The 16,798-nt window shown below is 43.4% G+C and overlaps 1 pseudogene; it reads right to left on the bottom strand.

Annotated features, from left to right (window-relative positions):
• Nucleotides 1-394: 394 nt before the first annotated feature.
• On the bottom strand, nucleotides 395-512 carry LOC124557315 (annotated as a pseudogene).
• Between the last annotated feature and the right edge of the window lie 16,286 nt (nucleotides 513-16,798).

The following is a 16,798-nucleotide window of genomic DNA, read 5'->3' as shown; positions in this document are numbered from 1 at the left end:
AGCAAAATCTGTAGCGAACTTGGTTTCAAACCCGGGATCGTCTGCTAACTAGGCAGGTGCGTTAACCTCTACGCCATCCGCCACATAGCGTAATCGCAGCTACCTATCCCCTCTCCATGTTTGATACTCTGAGATTTACACAGGAGATCGGACGTATTTGTGCATCAGCACTGAAGAAGCTGGATCCATTGCCCAAATAAAACTAAACTCCTCCCGAACAGGCCATGAAGGCCCAACGGTATCGACCGGCCGCCGTGTCATCCGCAGTCCATAGGCGTCACTGGATGGGGCATGTCTGCTCCCCCTGCAGTATGTCAGTGTCCGAGACAGCAGCCGCCACTTCTCAGCCAAGTAGCTCCTCAGTTTGCCTCACAAGGGCTGAGTGCACCCCGCCTACCAACAGCGCTCGGCAGACCGGGTGGTCACCCATCCAAGTGCTAGCCCAGCCCGACAGCGCTTAACTTCGGTGATCTGACGGGAACCGGTGTTACCACTGCGGCAAGGCTGCTGGCCCATTGCCCAGCTAGGCGTAACACAAATACGTCCGATCTCCTGCGGGAATCTCAGAGTAGCGAACATAGAGTCAATGGACAGAGACTGCGCACAGGTGGCGCTCGGTGGTAATGTGGATCGGCTCTGCGGCGTGGCGAGGTAATCTGCACAGTTTCGATTACTCTGTATCCAGAATGGCGCAGTGGGTAATGCATCTGCCCAGTAGGCAGGAGATCCCGGGTTCGAATCCTGGTCTGGTACACATTTTCACTCGTCGCCGCTATTATTACATAATGCACCGCTGCAGCTGACAACAATCATCCACTTCAGTTTAGGTATAATGTTTCACAGCTGCAGAATTTAACATTAATGCTACCAAGTTTGGTGGTCGTACGGTAATTAGTTTCCGTGTTATAACTTGTTACATAGGAAATGCAGATGTCTAAAAAATGAGATTGACAGGCAGACTAGAGAGCAAATGTAAGGATGTAGAAGCATATATCACAAGGGGTAAGATAGATACTGCCTACAGGAAAATGAAAGAGACCTCTGGAAAAAAGAGAACCACCTGCATGAATATCAAGAGCTCAGATGGAAAACCAGTCCTACGCAAAGAAGGGAAAGCAGGAAGGTGGAAGGAGTATGTAGAAGGAATATAAGGAATATGTACTTCAAGGCAATTTACGGGTAGGGAAGAGGACGTAGGGGAAAATGAGAAGGGAGATATAATAGTGTGCGAAGAATACGACAGCACTAAAAGACTGGAGTCGAAACAGGTGCCTGGGGGTAGATAACATTCCGCTAGAGCTGCTCATAGCCTTGGGAGAGCAGCCATGACAAAACTCTTCCATCTTGTCAACAAGAAGAATGACACAGGCGAAATACCCTCAGACTTTAAGAAGAATATATTAATCCCAGTTCCAAAGAAAACAGGTGCTTACAGGTGTGAAAATTACCGAACTAATAGTGTAATAAGTCACGGCTGGAAAATACCAACACAAATCCTTTACAGAAGAATGAGAGAACTGGTAGAAGCCGACCTCGGGGAAGATCAGTTTGGATTCCGGAGAGATGTAGCAACACGCGAAGCAATACTGATCCTGCGACATCTCGTGGAAGATAGGTTAAGGAAAGGCAAACCTACGTTTACATGATTTGTAGACTTAGAGAAAGCTTTTGACAATGCTTACTGGAATACTCTCTTTCAAATTTTAAAGGTGACAGGGATAAAATACAGGGAGCGAAAGCTATTTACAGTTTGTACAGAAATCAGATGGCAGATATAAGAGTGAAGGGGCACGAAAGGCAGGCAGTGGTTGAGAAGGGAGTGAGATAGGGCTGTAGCCTATTCCCGATGTTATTCAATCTGTATATTGAGCAAGCAGTAGAAAAAACAAGCGAAAGAAAAATTTGGAGTAGGAATTAAAGTACAGGGAGAGGAGGTAAGAAGTTTGAGATTTGCCGATGACATTGTAATTCTGTCAGAGACTTGGATGGGCAGTTGAACGGAATAGACAGTATCTTGAAAGAAGAATATAAGATGAACATCAACAAAAGCAAAACGAGCGTAATGGAATGTAGTCGAATTAAATCAGGTAACGCTGAGGGAATCAGATTAGAAAATGAGTTTTGCTATTTGGGAAGCAAAATAACTGATGGTCGAAGTAGGATGGACATAAAATGTCGACTGGCAGTGCCCTGAAGAGCCTTTCTTAAGAAGAGAAATTTGTTAACATGGAGTATAGATATAAGTGTCAAGAAGTTCTTTCTGAAAGTATTTGTCTGAAGTGTTGTGGTTGGCAGGAGAGCCAACACCGGGTTACTAGAGGAAGCCGAAAGGCACGCGTTTTAGCTCACGCAGGCTGGCATGAGGTCTGGAACAGGACAAGGAAATTAGAATTTAGAAAAAAAGGACGTAGCTGGTGGAATACTTAACTTTTTTCCATTAATGGTGAACGTCGGTCTTGACGGTACATTATTACAGTATCGATAGTAACTGGTAATGGCGCCTTGCTAGGTCGTAGCAAATGACGTAGCTGAAGGCTATGCTAAATATCGTCTCGGCAAATGAGAGCGTATTTTGTCAGTGAACCATCTCTAGCAAAGTCGGTTGTACAACTGGGCCGAGTGCTAGGGAGTCTCTCTAGACTAGACCTGCCGTGTGGCGGCGCTCGGTCTGCAATCACTGATAGTGGCGACACGCGGGTCCGACGTATACTAACAGACCGCGGCCGATTTAAAGGCTACCACCTAGCAAGTGTGGTGTCTGGAGGTGACACCACATGAAATGTAGCCATGTTCGGAACTGAATCATGGACGGTAAACAGTTTAGACAATAAAGGAATAGAGGCTCATGAAATGTGGTGGTACAGAAGAATGCTTAAGGTTAGATGGTAGATCACGTAACTAAAGAGGAGGTTCTAAATAGAGTTTGGGAGAAGAGAAATTTGTGGTACAACCTGACAGAAAAGAGATCGGTTGGTAGGACACATTCTGAGGCATCAAGGGGTCACCAGCATAGTGCTGGAGGGAAGCGTGAGGGGTAAAAACCGTAGAGAGAGACCAAGAGATGAATACAGTAAGGAAACCCAGAAGGATATAGGTTGCAGCAGTTACTTGGAGATGAAGAGACTTGTACAGGATACAGTTGCTTGGAGAGCTGCACCAAACCAGTCTTTGGACTGAAGACAACTACGACGACGTGTTAAATAGGGAAAGTTTAATTATAACTACTCGGCAGTCTATTTTATTAAATATCCTATGAGACAGGTCATATGTATATTTCACGCTTCATTAACTCTACAGCACTTTATCTACAATATTTTCCTTACACGTACTTTTATAAAATCCTTGAAGTGCTCGGCGCATGTCACTGCAGACATCATAAACTATATGACACACAGCAGCTACTGGAATTCAAAACAATCACTGACGTAATCGTCTCTGATTGCTAATAACCAGAATGTAAATTTTAGCCTATCTGCAATCCTTCCCTGTTCTAGACCTTCAGAAACATTACGTGGGACAAAGTGTTGAAAGACCAAACAAGGAGCTAGCAGCAATGATTATCGATGAGCTAATAACCTGAAATCTAGTTCGCAAAGATAAATAATCGGTGCAAAAGTAGTAAAAAAGTGTATTTACGTCAAAAAATAAATATGGTAACAATCCATACAGCGTTATATAGATCTACTGCAATTTCTGACGCGAAACTGTTGAAGAAAATGACGAAATTTGCTATTTACAAAGAAGAACGGATCAACATGGAGGCTAAAATAAAAAGGTACTAACTTGAATTGCCTAAGGCAAAAGATCGTTTTATTAAAACGAACAGTTGCTAATATCCAAAAATATAAACTTGATATCACGAAAAATAAAAAAAAAACTATGTTGGAAGCATAGCAGAGTATGAGATTGCTAACGACTTTTTAATTTTATTTCATTTTTTTATTTATTTATTTTAGAGTCGTCAGTGTTCTGACTGGTTTGATGTGGCCCGCAACGAATTCCAGTCCCATTCCAAAATTTTTATATCAGGGTAGCACTACACCTACATTCTCAATTATTTGCTGAATGTATTCTAATCTCTGTCTTTCGCTACAGCTTTAACCTCTACAGCTTCCTCTAGTACCATGAAAATTAATCCCTGATGTCTTAACAGATGTCCTACCATCCTGCTCTTTCTTCTAGTCAGTGTTTACTATGTACTCCTTTCCTCACCGATTCTGTGGAGAATCTTCTCATTCCACACTTTGTCAGTCAACCATATTTTCAACATTCTTCTGTAGCACCTCATCTCAAATGCTTAGCTACTCTTCTGTTCAGGTTTTCCCACAGTCCATGTTTCACTTCCACTTAATGCTGATCTCAGCGTAGCCGCCCTGAGTGGCCGAGCGGTTCTAGGTGCTACAGTCTGGAACCGCGCGACAGCTACGATCGCGGGTTCGAATCCTGCCTCGGGCATGGATGTGTGTGATGTCCTTAGGTTTAAGTAGTTCTACGTTCTAGGGGACTGATGACCTAAGAAGTTAAGTCCCATACTGCTCAGAGCCATTTGATCTCAGGGTACGTTCTCAGAAATTTCTCCCTCAAGTTAAGGTATATGTTGGATACTAGTAGCCTTCTCTTGGCTAGGGATGCCATTTTTCCAGTGCCAATCCGCTTCTAACGTCCACCTTGCTCCAAATTCCTTAATTTCGTCCGCCTTGTGATCACCAATATTGATAAGTTTCTCACCCTTCTCATTTTTGCTGCTGCTTGTTACTTTCGTCTTTCTTCGATTTTCTCTCAATCCATATCCTGTACTCGTTAGATTCTTCATTCTACCCAACAGCTCCTGTAACTCTTCATTATTTTGACTGAGCATAGCAATGTTGTCAGCAAATCTTACCATTGGTATATTTCTCCTTAAATTTTAGTTGCACTCTTTAATCTTTCTTTTCTTTCCATCACTTCTTCTTCGATGTTACCTCCTTTTTCCTGTACATGTTGTATGTTACCAGTCTTTCCGTTTAGCTTACCCCGCTTTTTCTAAGAATTTCGAACATCTTGGACAATTTTACGTTGCCGAACGCTTTTTAGAGGTCGGCAGATCCTATTAACGTGTCTTGATTTTTTTCAGTTTTGCTTTCAATATCAACCGCAAACTCATAACCGCCTCTATGGTGCCTTTACCTCAACTAAAGCCAATATGATCAGAGTCTAACAGATTGCTAACTTCATTTTCCATTTATCTGTATTTTATTGTTATAAGAAACTTGGAAGCATAAGCTCTTAAGTGGATTGTACGATAATTCTCGCACTTGTCAGCTACTGCTGTTTTCGGAATTGTGTGGATGATGCTTTTCCGAAAGTCTGATGGTATAGCTCCAATTTCATGCATTCTAGACAACGTGAATAGTCGCTTTGTTGCCACTTCCAACAGTCATTTTAGAAATTTCCGTGGATTTTTACCTATCCTTTCTGCTTTATTTGTTCTTAAGTCGTCCAAAGCTCTTTTAAATTCTAATATTTGATCGCCTATCTCTTCTCTATCGTCTATCGCGTCACCAGACAATTGAACCCCTCCTGGAGATTTTCAGTATTCTCTTTCCATCTATACACTCTCTCCTCTGCTTTCAACAGTGAAATACCCGTTGCGATCTTAATGTTATCACCCTTGCTTTTAATTCATCGAAAGTTGTTCGACTTTTCTATGTGCCGAATCAGTCCTCCCGACAATCACTTGTTTCTCTTTTTCTTCACATTTTTCGTGCAGCCACTTCACCTTAGCTCTCCTGCACTTCCTACTTATTTCATTCCTGCATGAATTGTATATGCGTATACTGAACATTTACTTGAAACGATATACATTAATATATGGAGTACTTAGACAGTCGTATTTTCCTAAATGGAAGTTACTGTAGTGTAGTATCTATTTCCCTCATTTGCCATCAAGTGAAATTTGGAGTCATAATGAAGTGATAAAAACAAACCGGAGTGAAAAATGTCGTGGCAAAGATGATGTGTATTATGGGCCACTGAGGCTTTTGATACTGAACTTCTGCAATACGGATGCTCCGAGAATGATGTAACACGTCTAGGCGTTGCTCTCGTCAAGTCTAGATACTGTTCATAAATTTATAGGTGTATGAATTCCTAAGGGATCAAACTGCTGAGATCATCGGTCCTTAGACTTACACACTACGGACTCGAACCTCCGGCGGGAGGGGCTGCGCAATCCGTGACTGCCACTCAGCGCTGTTGATATATATTGTTCCATTACGCTGGGTTTTTAATTCTTCGATGGTGTATAAGGACAGAGTTTAAAGCGACATAGCGTTTTTCGAAATATGGTCCCGTAAGTATTGTACGTGACGACATTGTTTCGAGCTAGTGTTTACCTTTGCGCTTCATCTAGTACGCTTGTAAGTGAATAAGTAATTTGACCCTGACAGGTAATGAGCTAGCGTTCGTGCAGAACCGCCCATTTGAATAAGATCATTCTGTATATTAGGCCTCGTCGTTATGAAACAGTAAAAACAACTGCCTATGATTTGATCGTCTTTGCAGCGGTCCCGTCTACGGCGGCTTGCTTTGTTCTCGCCCCATATACCGTTTTATTTCGGTTGTCAGGTTACTACCGACGTTGCATTCTCGGATATCACCCGATAATCTATGTAAATATTGCTTTAGAAAATTGGCTATAGGGTAGGGTACTGCCTTTGTTACTTTGGCGGGTGATAAGTAGACAATAGCGCATCGGCAGCTTCTACCCTGCGGGTTGTGTGTACTTGTTTTGACACACTGATACCGCACGACAGTGCTATTGTTCCGCTTGTTTATGCTGTTGAGCCGGGGTCACGTGAGCTGCTAGTTGGCGAACACGCACGGCCCGTTGCAATTGGATTGCTGGCAGCTAGGCCGTCGATACGTTGTAGTTATCCCCCTGCTCATGCTGTTAGAAGGCTAATTATTTCGAATGTCTCTCCTGCCTTTCGTTACTGCATCCACGGCTGCCGAACAAACACAAGGGATTCCTGAAAATTAATAAATCTGCTACGGACTCCTGGTTTTTAGGTAGACTACACCACATTCACATCGAAGTTCGTAGACGCTGGCAGTGTGGAGAACGTCGAAGGAATCCTTCGCAGACCGCAACAGATCTCGCTCTTCCAGACGCTCTAGAATGTTAGTGTAATTCGTGTCTATAGAGTTGCTAACAACTCTTACATAGGGTAAATGAATAAGAGGAAGAGGTTCTTCTGTTCCTTTGTATGTTTCATCTTCACTGTTGATGGTGTTAGGACAGCAACCAGCCACAAATTTACTTTCAGTTCCTTTATTCAAAGGATACCGTTACCGGTTTCGAATCGTTGTGATTCATCCTCAGGCGGTTTACACGCTCTCTTTATGACATGTGGTGTGTTTTTTACAGATTAATTGTCCTAAAATATAAATAATACATAATTATAAACACGCCACACACAGATGGTTGCGTTATAGATTTTCGTTGCATGTGACTTACGTGAAACGACGGTTTCGAGTGTTTGTTTTCATATCATTCGTCCAACAGATGTAAATGCATGCCCACTGCATCCTCGTTGTTGCACACGTAAATAGTTCTCACTGAACTCTTTAGATTTGTCACTGAGATGATTTCTACCACGCACCACATGTTTTGACACATACAAAGAGCTTACAAACATATGAGTATCACATATGCTATGATATATCGTAAAATTTGACGATGATGTCCTGTGTTTGGAAAGGATTATATATTCATTTACACAGCTGTAATGCCTTTTACATTAGTACACAGGCATTGAATTTTTGAGTTGATATTGCTAAATCAATTACAAAGAGTTTTATATATATTTAGAACTGTATGGATAAAATTGTATATTATTTAATTACATTTAGCATCATGAGAATTATAGTAACATATAAATTTGCTACTTGATCTGCAGATATGTATACTAATATTATTTGCTTTGGAGGCTGAAAAGTAATTTTTGGAAATTTTTCAGGAAAAGGGTGTTAGCTAACTCTGTTTGTTCATTAAGGATATAGTCTGGGGTGCTGTCTTTGTGTGTGTGTATTTCTAATTCTTCTTATATTTTCATAGTGGCTCCTTTTTCTGCTAGATGCAAAATTTTTAAGTTGTCCTCAATGTTTCCCACTGAATGGTTTTCTTCAGCAATATGGGCTGCAAATGCTGATTTGTTCAAGTTACCAAGTCTTACCCATCAATATGTTCTTTGAATCTAATTTCAAAACTTCTGGCTGTCTGTCCAATGTAGAATTTTGGGCATGTATCACATTTGAGTTTGTATATTCCTGATTTGCAGAAGGGACTCTTGGAGGTATTTACATCATGGATTACTTTTTGTTGTAATTTATTATTTGTGGAAAACTGATTGTGATATTTTTCTTCTTTTTGAATAAGTTTGCTATTTGGTATGAAAGTGGGCCTATCTATGGGAGAGTAGCATATTTAGGTTTGGCGTCAGTGGCACACTGATTTTGCTTGAAGTGACTGCTGTGAAGTGGATCTGTGGTTTTTGTCTGCATTCTGTTGTGGAGTTTTTATTGTTATTGTGGATTTTATTGAGAACAACTTAAAAATTTTGCATCTAGCAGAAAAAGGAGCCACTATGAATATAATAGAAGACTTAGAAATACACGCACACAAAAACAGCACCCCAGGCTATATCCTTAACGAACAAACAGAGTTAGCTAACACTCCTTTCCTGAAAAACTTCCAAAAATTACTTTTCAATCTCCAAAGCAAATAATATTAGTTCACCTATCTGCAGATAAAGTAGCAAATTTATATGTTACTATAAGTCTCATGATGCTAAATGTAATTAAATAATATACAATTTTATCCATACAGTTCTAAATATATATAAAAATCTTTATAATTGATTTAGCAATATCAACTCAAAAATTCAATGCCTCTGTACTAATGTAAAAGGCATTAAAGTTGTGTAAATGAATATATGATCCTTTCCAAACATAGGACATCATCGTCAAATTTTACGATATATCATAGCATCTGTTATACTCATATGTTTGTAAGCTCTTTGTATGTATCAAAACATGTGGTGCGTGGTAGAAATCATCTCAGTGACAAATCTAAAGTGTTCAGTGAGAACTATTTACGTGTGCAACAACAAGGATGCAGTGGGAATGCATTTACATCTGTTGGACGAATGTTATGAAAACAAACACTCGAAACCGACGTTTCACGTAAGTCACATGCAACGAAAATCTATAACGCAACCATCTGTGTGTGGCGTGTTTATAATTATGTATTATTTATATTTTAGGACAATTAATCTGTAAAAAACACACCACATGTCATAAAGAGAGCGTGTAAACCGTCTGAGGATGAATCACAACGATTCGAAACCGGTAACGGTATCCTTTGAATAAAGGAACTGAAAGTAAATTTGTGGCTGGTTGCTGTCCTAACACGATCAACATTTGTCTTCAAACAACAGCCACGGTCTCCATCATGTCATTATATGACAAAACCGCATCTTCACTGTGCTTTATAGCTAGTTGCGTATCCTTGTTGCTCTATCCTTCTCCTAAAATGTTGTCCAGAGTTCGTTCTGTTTATGTTGGAGGTTGTCAGCGTCGCGAGTCCAGTGAACTCGAGCAATCAACGTACGTGGCACAGCGTTCTTTCGTGCTCGATGAATCAGATATTCGAGGACGTCGGTTTCTTGTACACTTTATGTCTCACTGGGTGTCTTTTTCCGTCATTTTATAGTATTTCTAACTTGAACTGTGTGATTTTATGCAAGCTGTTGGAGACGCTGAATAAGTTATTTCATTTGTTGAGCAGATGTCTGATCGCGTGGATTCGCCTATGTGGAGCAGATCCTGTGCATGGTGTTCAGAAATTCCCGCTACAAGCTTCTAGTACCAGTAGAGAGGAATGAGTACATAATACAGGGTTATTACAAATCATTGAAGCGATTTCACAGCTCTACAACAACTTTATTATTTGAGATATTTTCACAATGCTTTGAACACACATACAAAAACTCAAAAAGTTTTTTTAGGCATTCACAAATATTCGATATGTGCCCCTTTAGTGATTCGGCAGACATCAAGCTCATAATCAAGTTCCTCCCACACTCGGCGCAGCATGTCCCCATCAATGAGCTCGAAAGCATGGTTGATGCGAGCTCGCAGTTCTGGCACATTGTATCTGTTCACTTCACCATTAAGATAAAATGTTGCTTCATCACTGAAAACAAGTTTCGCACTGAACGCATCCTCTTCCATGAGCTGTTGCAACAGCGCCGAAAATTCAAAGCGTTTGGCTTTGACATCGGGTGTCAGGGCTTGTAGCAATTGTAAACGGTAAGGCTTCTGCTTTAGCCTTTTCCGTAAGATTTTCCAAACCGTCGGCTGTGGTACGTTTAGCTCCCTGCTCGCTTTATTCGTCGACTTCCGCAGGCTACACGTGAAACTTGCCCGCACGCGTTCAACCGTTTCTTCGCTCACTGCAGGCCGACCCGTTGATTTCCCCTTACAGAGGCATCCAGAAGCTTTAAACTGCGCATACCATCGCCAAATGGAGTTAGCAGGTGGTGGATCTTTGTTGAACTTCGTCCTGAAGTGTCGTTGCACTGTTATGACTGACTAATGTGAGTGCATTTCAAGCACGACATACGCTTCCTCGGCTCCTGTCGCCATTTTGTCTCACTGCGCTCTCGAGCGCTCTGGCGGCAGAAACCTGAAGTGCGGCTTCAGCCGAACAAAACTTTATGAGTTTTTCTACATATCTGTAGCGTGTCGTGATCATATGTCAATGAATGGAGCTACAGTGAATTTATGAAATCGCTTCAATCATTTGTAATAGCCCTGTACTTCGAGTAAGAGGCATGTCGGAAACGTACTGTATCCGTTCTACGACGGTTCCACTTCTAGTGTGAAACGCGTCCTCTCCTGCTCGAGAAATCGAATTAGGCGTGATGCTACACAATTTTTAGGTAACAATTCGATAGGAAAACATAACGAGACACCATTTATCATTTAATCACCTTTGTTTGTGTTATGACTTAAACATTACGTGTTTACATTACTCCAAAACAAAGAAGAACCCAACGAACTATAGGTACAGAACAGTACCGATACATTACAACAGGGGCTCGATGTGGCGACCACGAGCGTTGTTACCGAGCATTTTCTGGTACACTCTTTCTCTACCCCATCTCGTGTCTCTTCAGGTTTTAGAGCAGCGGCCAGAAATCGTGCCAACAGATCTTCCTCTGTCTCTACAGGAGTCTCGTAAATTAAACGTTGCATGCGATCCCACAAGAAGTAGTCCATTGAAGAGAAATCGGGCGATCGCGGCGGCCGCGCGGTTGGACCACCTTGACCTATCCATCTGTCACCATGCCGTCTGCTGAGAAGTCCCAGAGCCGCACGTGAGAAGTGAGGTGGTGCGGTATCACGCTGAAGCCACACTTCCTGACGGAAATTCGGTGGTGCAGCTTCCAAGAACGGGTGAAGTACGTTTCGTAGGAAGATCAAGTGTACTGCCGTGTAGTACATCCGAACAGAAACCGTCGCAGAACGGGAACAGTACGTTCCGGCCATAGGCTCCAATTCAAAATATTATGTACTCACTCCCCTTTACAAGTGCTCAAAATTTGTAGTGGGAATTTCCAAACAGCCTGTATAATACACTCGTGCTCTTAAATTAAGAATAATGCTGATACATGGTGAAACAAAGCTCTGGTAGATGGTTTGCGGGATTAAATCACTTCGTGCTATGACCATGCGGTGCATTTGACCTGCGGTCGTCGCACGGTGGCGCTGGCAGCAGTCCACAAACGCAGAGGTGTGGTGGTGCATGTCAGAGTACGGTGCAGCGAGTAAGTGTGCAGAGGTTTTCAGACGTGCTAATGGTGACTGTGTGTTGAAAATGGCTCAAAGAACACCTATTGATGACGTTATGAGGGTTAGAATACTAGGGTGACTGGAGGCTGGTCAAACACAGCAGGTCGTAGCACGGGACCTTCCTGTGCCACAAAGTGTGATCTCAAGATTATGGGAAACGTGTCCAGGCGCTACAGTACGGGACGTCCACAGTGTACAACACCACAGGAAGACCGATATCCCACCATCAGTGCCCGCAGACGGCCACGGAGCACTGCAGGTAGCCTTTGCTCGGGACCTTACCGCAGCCACTGGAACAGTTGTCTCCAGACACACAGTCTACAGATGAGACCTGCAAGGTGCATTCCACTGACTCCTGGTCACAGAAGAACCCGTAAAGCCTGGTGTCAAGAACACACTGCATGGTCATTGGAACAGTGGTTCCAGGTTATGTTCACGGATGAGTGCAGGTATAGTCTGAACAGCTATTCTCGACGAGTTCGCATCTGGCGTGAACCAGGAACCAGATACCAACCCATTAATGTCCTTGAAAGGGACCTGTATGAAGGTCGTGGTTTGATGGTGTGGGGTGGGATTATGATTGGTGCACGTACATCTCTGCATGTCTTTGACAGCGGAACTGTAACATGTCAGGTGCATCGGGACGTCATATTGCACCAGTATCTTCGCCTTTTCGGGGGTGCAGTGGGTACCACCTTCCTCCTGATGTACGATAAAGCGCCGGCCGCAGTGGCCGTGCGGTTCTAGGCACTTCAGTCCGGAACCGCGTGACTGTTTCGGTCGTATGTTGGAATCCTGCCTGGGGCATGGATGTGTGTGATGTCCTTAGGTTAGTTAGGTTTAAGTAGTTCTAAGTTCTAGGGGACTAATGACCTCAGAAGTTGAGTCCCATAGTGCTCAGAGCCATTTGAACCACTTTGTATGATAAAGTACGACCCGACCGAGCTGCCATCGTGGAGGAGTACCTTGAAATGCTCTCGGTCGACGTATCGCTACACGTTTTCAATCCCCTACGACACTTCAGGAACTCCGACAGGCACTGGTACAAGAATGGGAGGCTATACCCCACCAGCTGCTCGACCGCCTGATCCAGAGTATGCCAACCCGTTCTGCGGACTGTGTACGTGAGCATGGCGATCATATCCCATATTGATGTCGGGGTACATGCACAGGAAACAGTGGCGTTTTGTAGCACATGTGTTTCGGGACGGTTATCTCAACTTATCACCAATACCGTGGACTTACACATCTGTGTCGTGTGTGTTTCCTATGTGCCTATGCTATTAGCCCCAGTTTTGTGTAGTGCCCCGTTGTGTCTAGGCGCTACAGTCTGGAACCGAGCGACCGCTCCGGTCGCAGGTTCGATTCCTGCCTCGGGCACGGATGTGTGTGATGTCCTTAGGTTGGTTAGGTTTAACTAGTTCTAAGTTCTAGGTGACTGATGACCTAAGAAGTTAACTCGCATAGTGCTCAGAGCCATTTGAACCATTTTTATATTAGGTACCTGTCCAAAAATATACTCCCTGTCTCCAGTAACCTAAACCGAAGCGGTACGTTCCCGAACATGGGCTCTTATTCAAAATATTTTGTACTCACTCCTCTCTACAAATCCTCGAAGTTTGTCGCAGGAATTTCCGAACGGCCTGTATATTAGGTACCTGTCTCAGAACGTAATCTGAAGTCTTACGTACGGAATAGCTTTTATATGTTGAATACAGTTGATTTCCTCTTTCCTACAATCTGCCTTTATCTTCCGCCGCCTCCCGTTACTGTTACCTTCGTCGCTCCCGGCACTGTTCTCACTCGCTGCCTGCACACGTGCCGAGTCCGCGACATTTCCCCGGCGGCCTCACGTAATTACTGTGCTCCGTGCAAGTGCGCGCGCATTTCCTGCCGACGGCTCGCCCGATAACAACTAATTCCCCTCGCACCCCCTCTCCACGTGCTCCGGCCGGTCTCAACTTTCCCCACTCTCTATCCTCACCCCTCCCTCACAACCGTAGCTCTACACTCACATACAGGCACACACACACACACACACACACACACACACACACACACATGAGGAGCCCCCACTTAACCTGAATCGCCGCGAGGGCACTGGCTACCGAACAATATATCTGACAACGCAATATTACTTTGTAAGTCAGAGGCAGCAAATTACAGTTGTACATAGCCACCAATCTCCCGGAGTCGTGCGAGTGCAGCCCATGGGCACTGTACCTGAATGTGGGCCTTCACGAGTTCACCGCGCATGAGCTACCTGCAGCTCAGACGTACCTCGCCCCGTCCCTTTTAACAGCGCAGCCCGCGCGCCACACACGTCGCACAGTATATACACACGCCCACACGTGACGTCTCCCTGGTCTCCTATTTGAGTCGACGGCGGACGCGCTCTGCCTCGCGCCCGCATACGCCGAGGGTTCCGCCCGCATCTGCAGCTCCGCATTTGCATAGCCAGTACTGTCTGCACCCGGACGGCGTCACCTCCGCGTCAGACTTACACCGTACAGTGGGAACGACATCTGCCAGAAATACTCCTCTCTCCTCAGTACCGTCCGTTCCTGTGGCCCTAGTCCGCACTACTCTTCTGAATTTTCATAAGTTACTTAGTTTTATTCTCCTCCGCCATTATATTGCCAAGGAAAGAGATGACAGCCCTCCTTGTGATGCCAGCTGCTGAAATATATATCTGTACGATTTCTGAGATGACATGCCCTCGGAATTATTTAGGTCCTCAAGCGGGGGCTGCCATGATGATGTTACACCTGTCGTGCAAAATACAGGGTGATTCAAAAAGAATACCACAACTTTAGAAATGTGTATTTAATGAAAGAAACATAATATAACCTTCTGTTATACATCATTACAAAGAGTATTTAAAAAGGTTTTTTTTCACTCAAAAACAAGTTCAGAGATGTTCAATATGGCCCCCTCCAGACACTCGAGCAATATCAACCCGATACTCCAACTCGTTCCACACTCTCTGTAGCATATCAGGAGTAACAGTTTGGATAGCTGCTGTTATTTCTCGTTTCAAATCATCAGTGGTGGCTGGGAGAGGTGGCCGAAACACCATATCCTTGACATACCCCCATAAGAAAAAATCGCAGGGGGTAAGATCAGGGCTTCTTGGAGGCCAGTGATGAAGTGCTCTGTCACGGGCTGCCTGGCGGCCGATCCATCGCCTCGGGTAGTTGACGTTCAGGTACGTAGTTACGGACAGATAAGTGTCAATGTGGTGGCGCTCCATCCTGCTGAAATATGAATTGTTGTGCTTCTTGTTCGAGCTGAGGGAACAGCCAATTCTCTAACATCTCCAGATACTGTAGTCCAGTTACAGTAGCACCTTCGAAGAAAAAGGGACCAAAAACTTTATTGGCTGAAATGGCACAGAAAACGTTCACCTTAGGCGAGTCACGTTCATACTGAGTTGTTTCTCGCGGATTCGTTCGAAATGCACGCTGAACAACTGTCGTCGATTCACTTCTGCCGCACTCGATAACACAAAAAGCTTTCTGTTGAGTGGTCGCCATCTTAGCATCAACTGACGCTGACGCCTAGTCAACAGCGCCTCAAGCTAACAAATGTACAACTAAATGAAACTTTATAGCTCCCTTAATTCGCCGACAGATAGTGCTTAGCTCTGCCTTTTGTCGTTGTAGAGTTTTAAATTCCTAAAGTTGTGGTATTCTTTTTGAATCACCCTGTATATGAAACAGTTGAAGTACCCTCAGACATGAAGGACAAAGTACGAGGGCATGGTGAAAAGTAATGTTTCTGAATTTTTTTCTTCTGTTCCTTAATATCAGTTCAGATATTATAATGAGGAGAAAAAAGTCATGGAACACCTCGTAATATCCTTTCGCCCTGCTGACTGCAGCAGTTCAACAAGTCGTTGGAAGTCCCCTGCAGAAGTATTGAGCCTTGCTGCCCCTATAGCCGTCCGTAATAGCGAACGTGTTGCCGATGCAGGAATTTGTGCACGAACTCACCTCTCGATTATCTCCCATAGAAGTTCGATGAAATTCATGTCGGGTAGCCAAATCACTCACCTGAACTGTCCAAAATATTTGGAACGGTATACTTAACAGCTGTTTTGTTTAACCTTTAAATCTAAATGGGGTAGAAGGGCTGACTCAATAAAGTGAACAGTTCAGTCGCAATGGGTTTATTAATTAACCAAAGTAATCTCACTTAATATTTTACAAGCGCCACTCGGGCAAGATTATTTAAGAGACATTCATTACATAAATCAAGGACAAGTTAATAAGTAACTTTAATAAACAACTCTAGTTAAGACACATTATTTAAGACCTTTTCAGTTAACATTACATGTAGCCCACGTTTTTCCACCGAAATTGACGGAAGCTACTGAGGCTGAATGTAACCATAACTTTAAGAAACAACTGTAGTTAAGACACATTATTTAAGGCCTTTTCAATTAAAGCCTCACATTACATGTAAAATAACATTTGACACACAACCTCAAATACGACACGAATACATAAAACATATATATAACTTGGTCAATCTTACAGAGCGACCTGAAATTATTCAAATGCCCGTTGACTAGTGAGATGGACTTTTAGGGCATAGAAAGTTACAACTTTGTACAATGATTAATGTGTAACAACAGGAGCAAGGTCCTAGCTTGAAAGGCCGAAGTTTAACCACGAACAGTGGAACCGACTTAGAGAAGTAAAATCTAACTTCGAACCAAGACGTGGCTCCGTTGCAACCCCACATCGAGTAGGCCACCAAAATGCGAACGCAGCAAACGCTACCGAAAAGGAACACACGAGCTCAGGCGAAGTCCACCACCCGTAAGCCAAACTTGTAATGTAAAGGGAAGCCCTTTGCCTTGGTTGCCCGCTGCCTCAGCTCACTGAAACAGAGA

The sequence above is a fragment of the Schistocerca americana genome, chromosome 1 (assembly GCF_021461395.2).
Source record: "Schistocerca americana isolate TAMUIC-IGC-003095 chromosome 1, iqSchAmer2.1, whole genome shotgun sequence".
Taxonomy (NCBI): Eukaryota; Metazoa; Arthropoda; class Insecta; order Orthoptera; family Acrididae; genus Schistocerca; species Schistocerca americana.
Note: the sequence above shows the minus strand (reverse complement) of the source record. Positions and strands in the feature narration are given on the sequence as shown.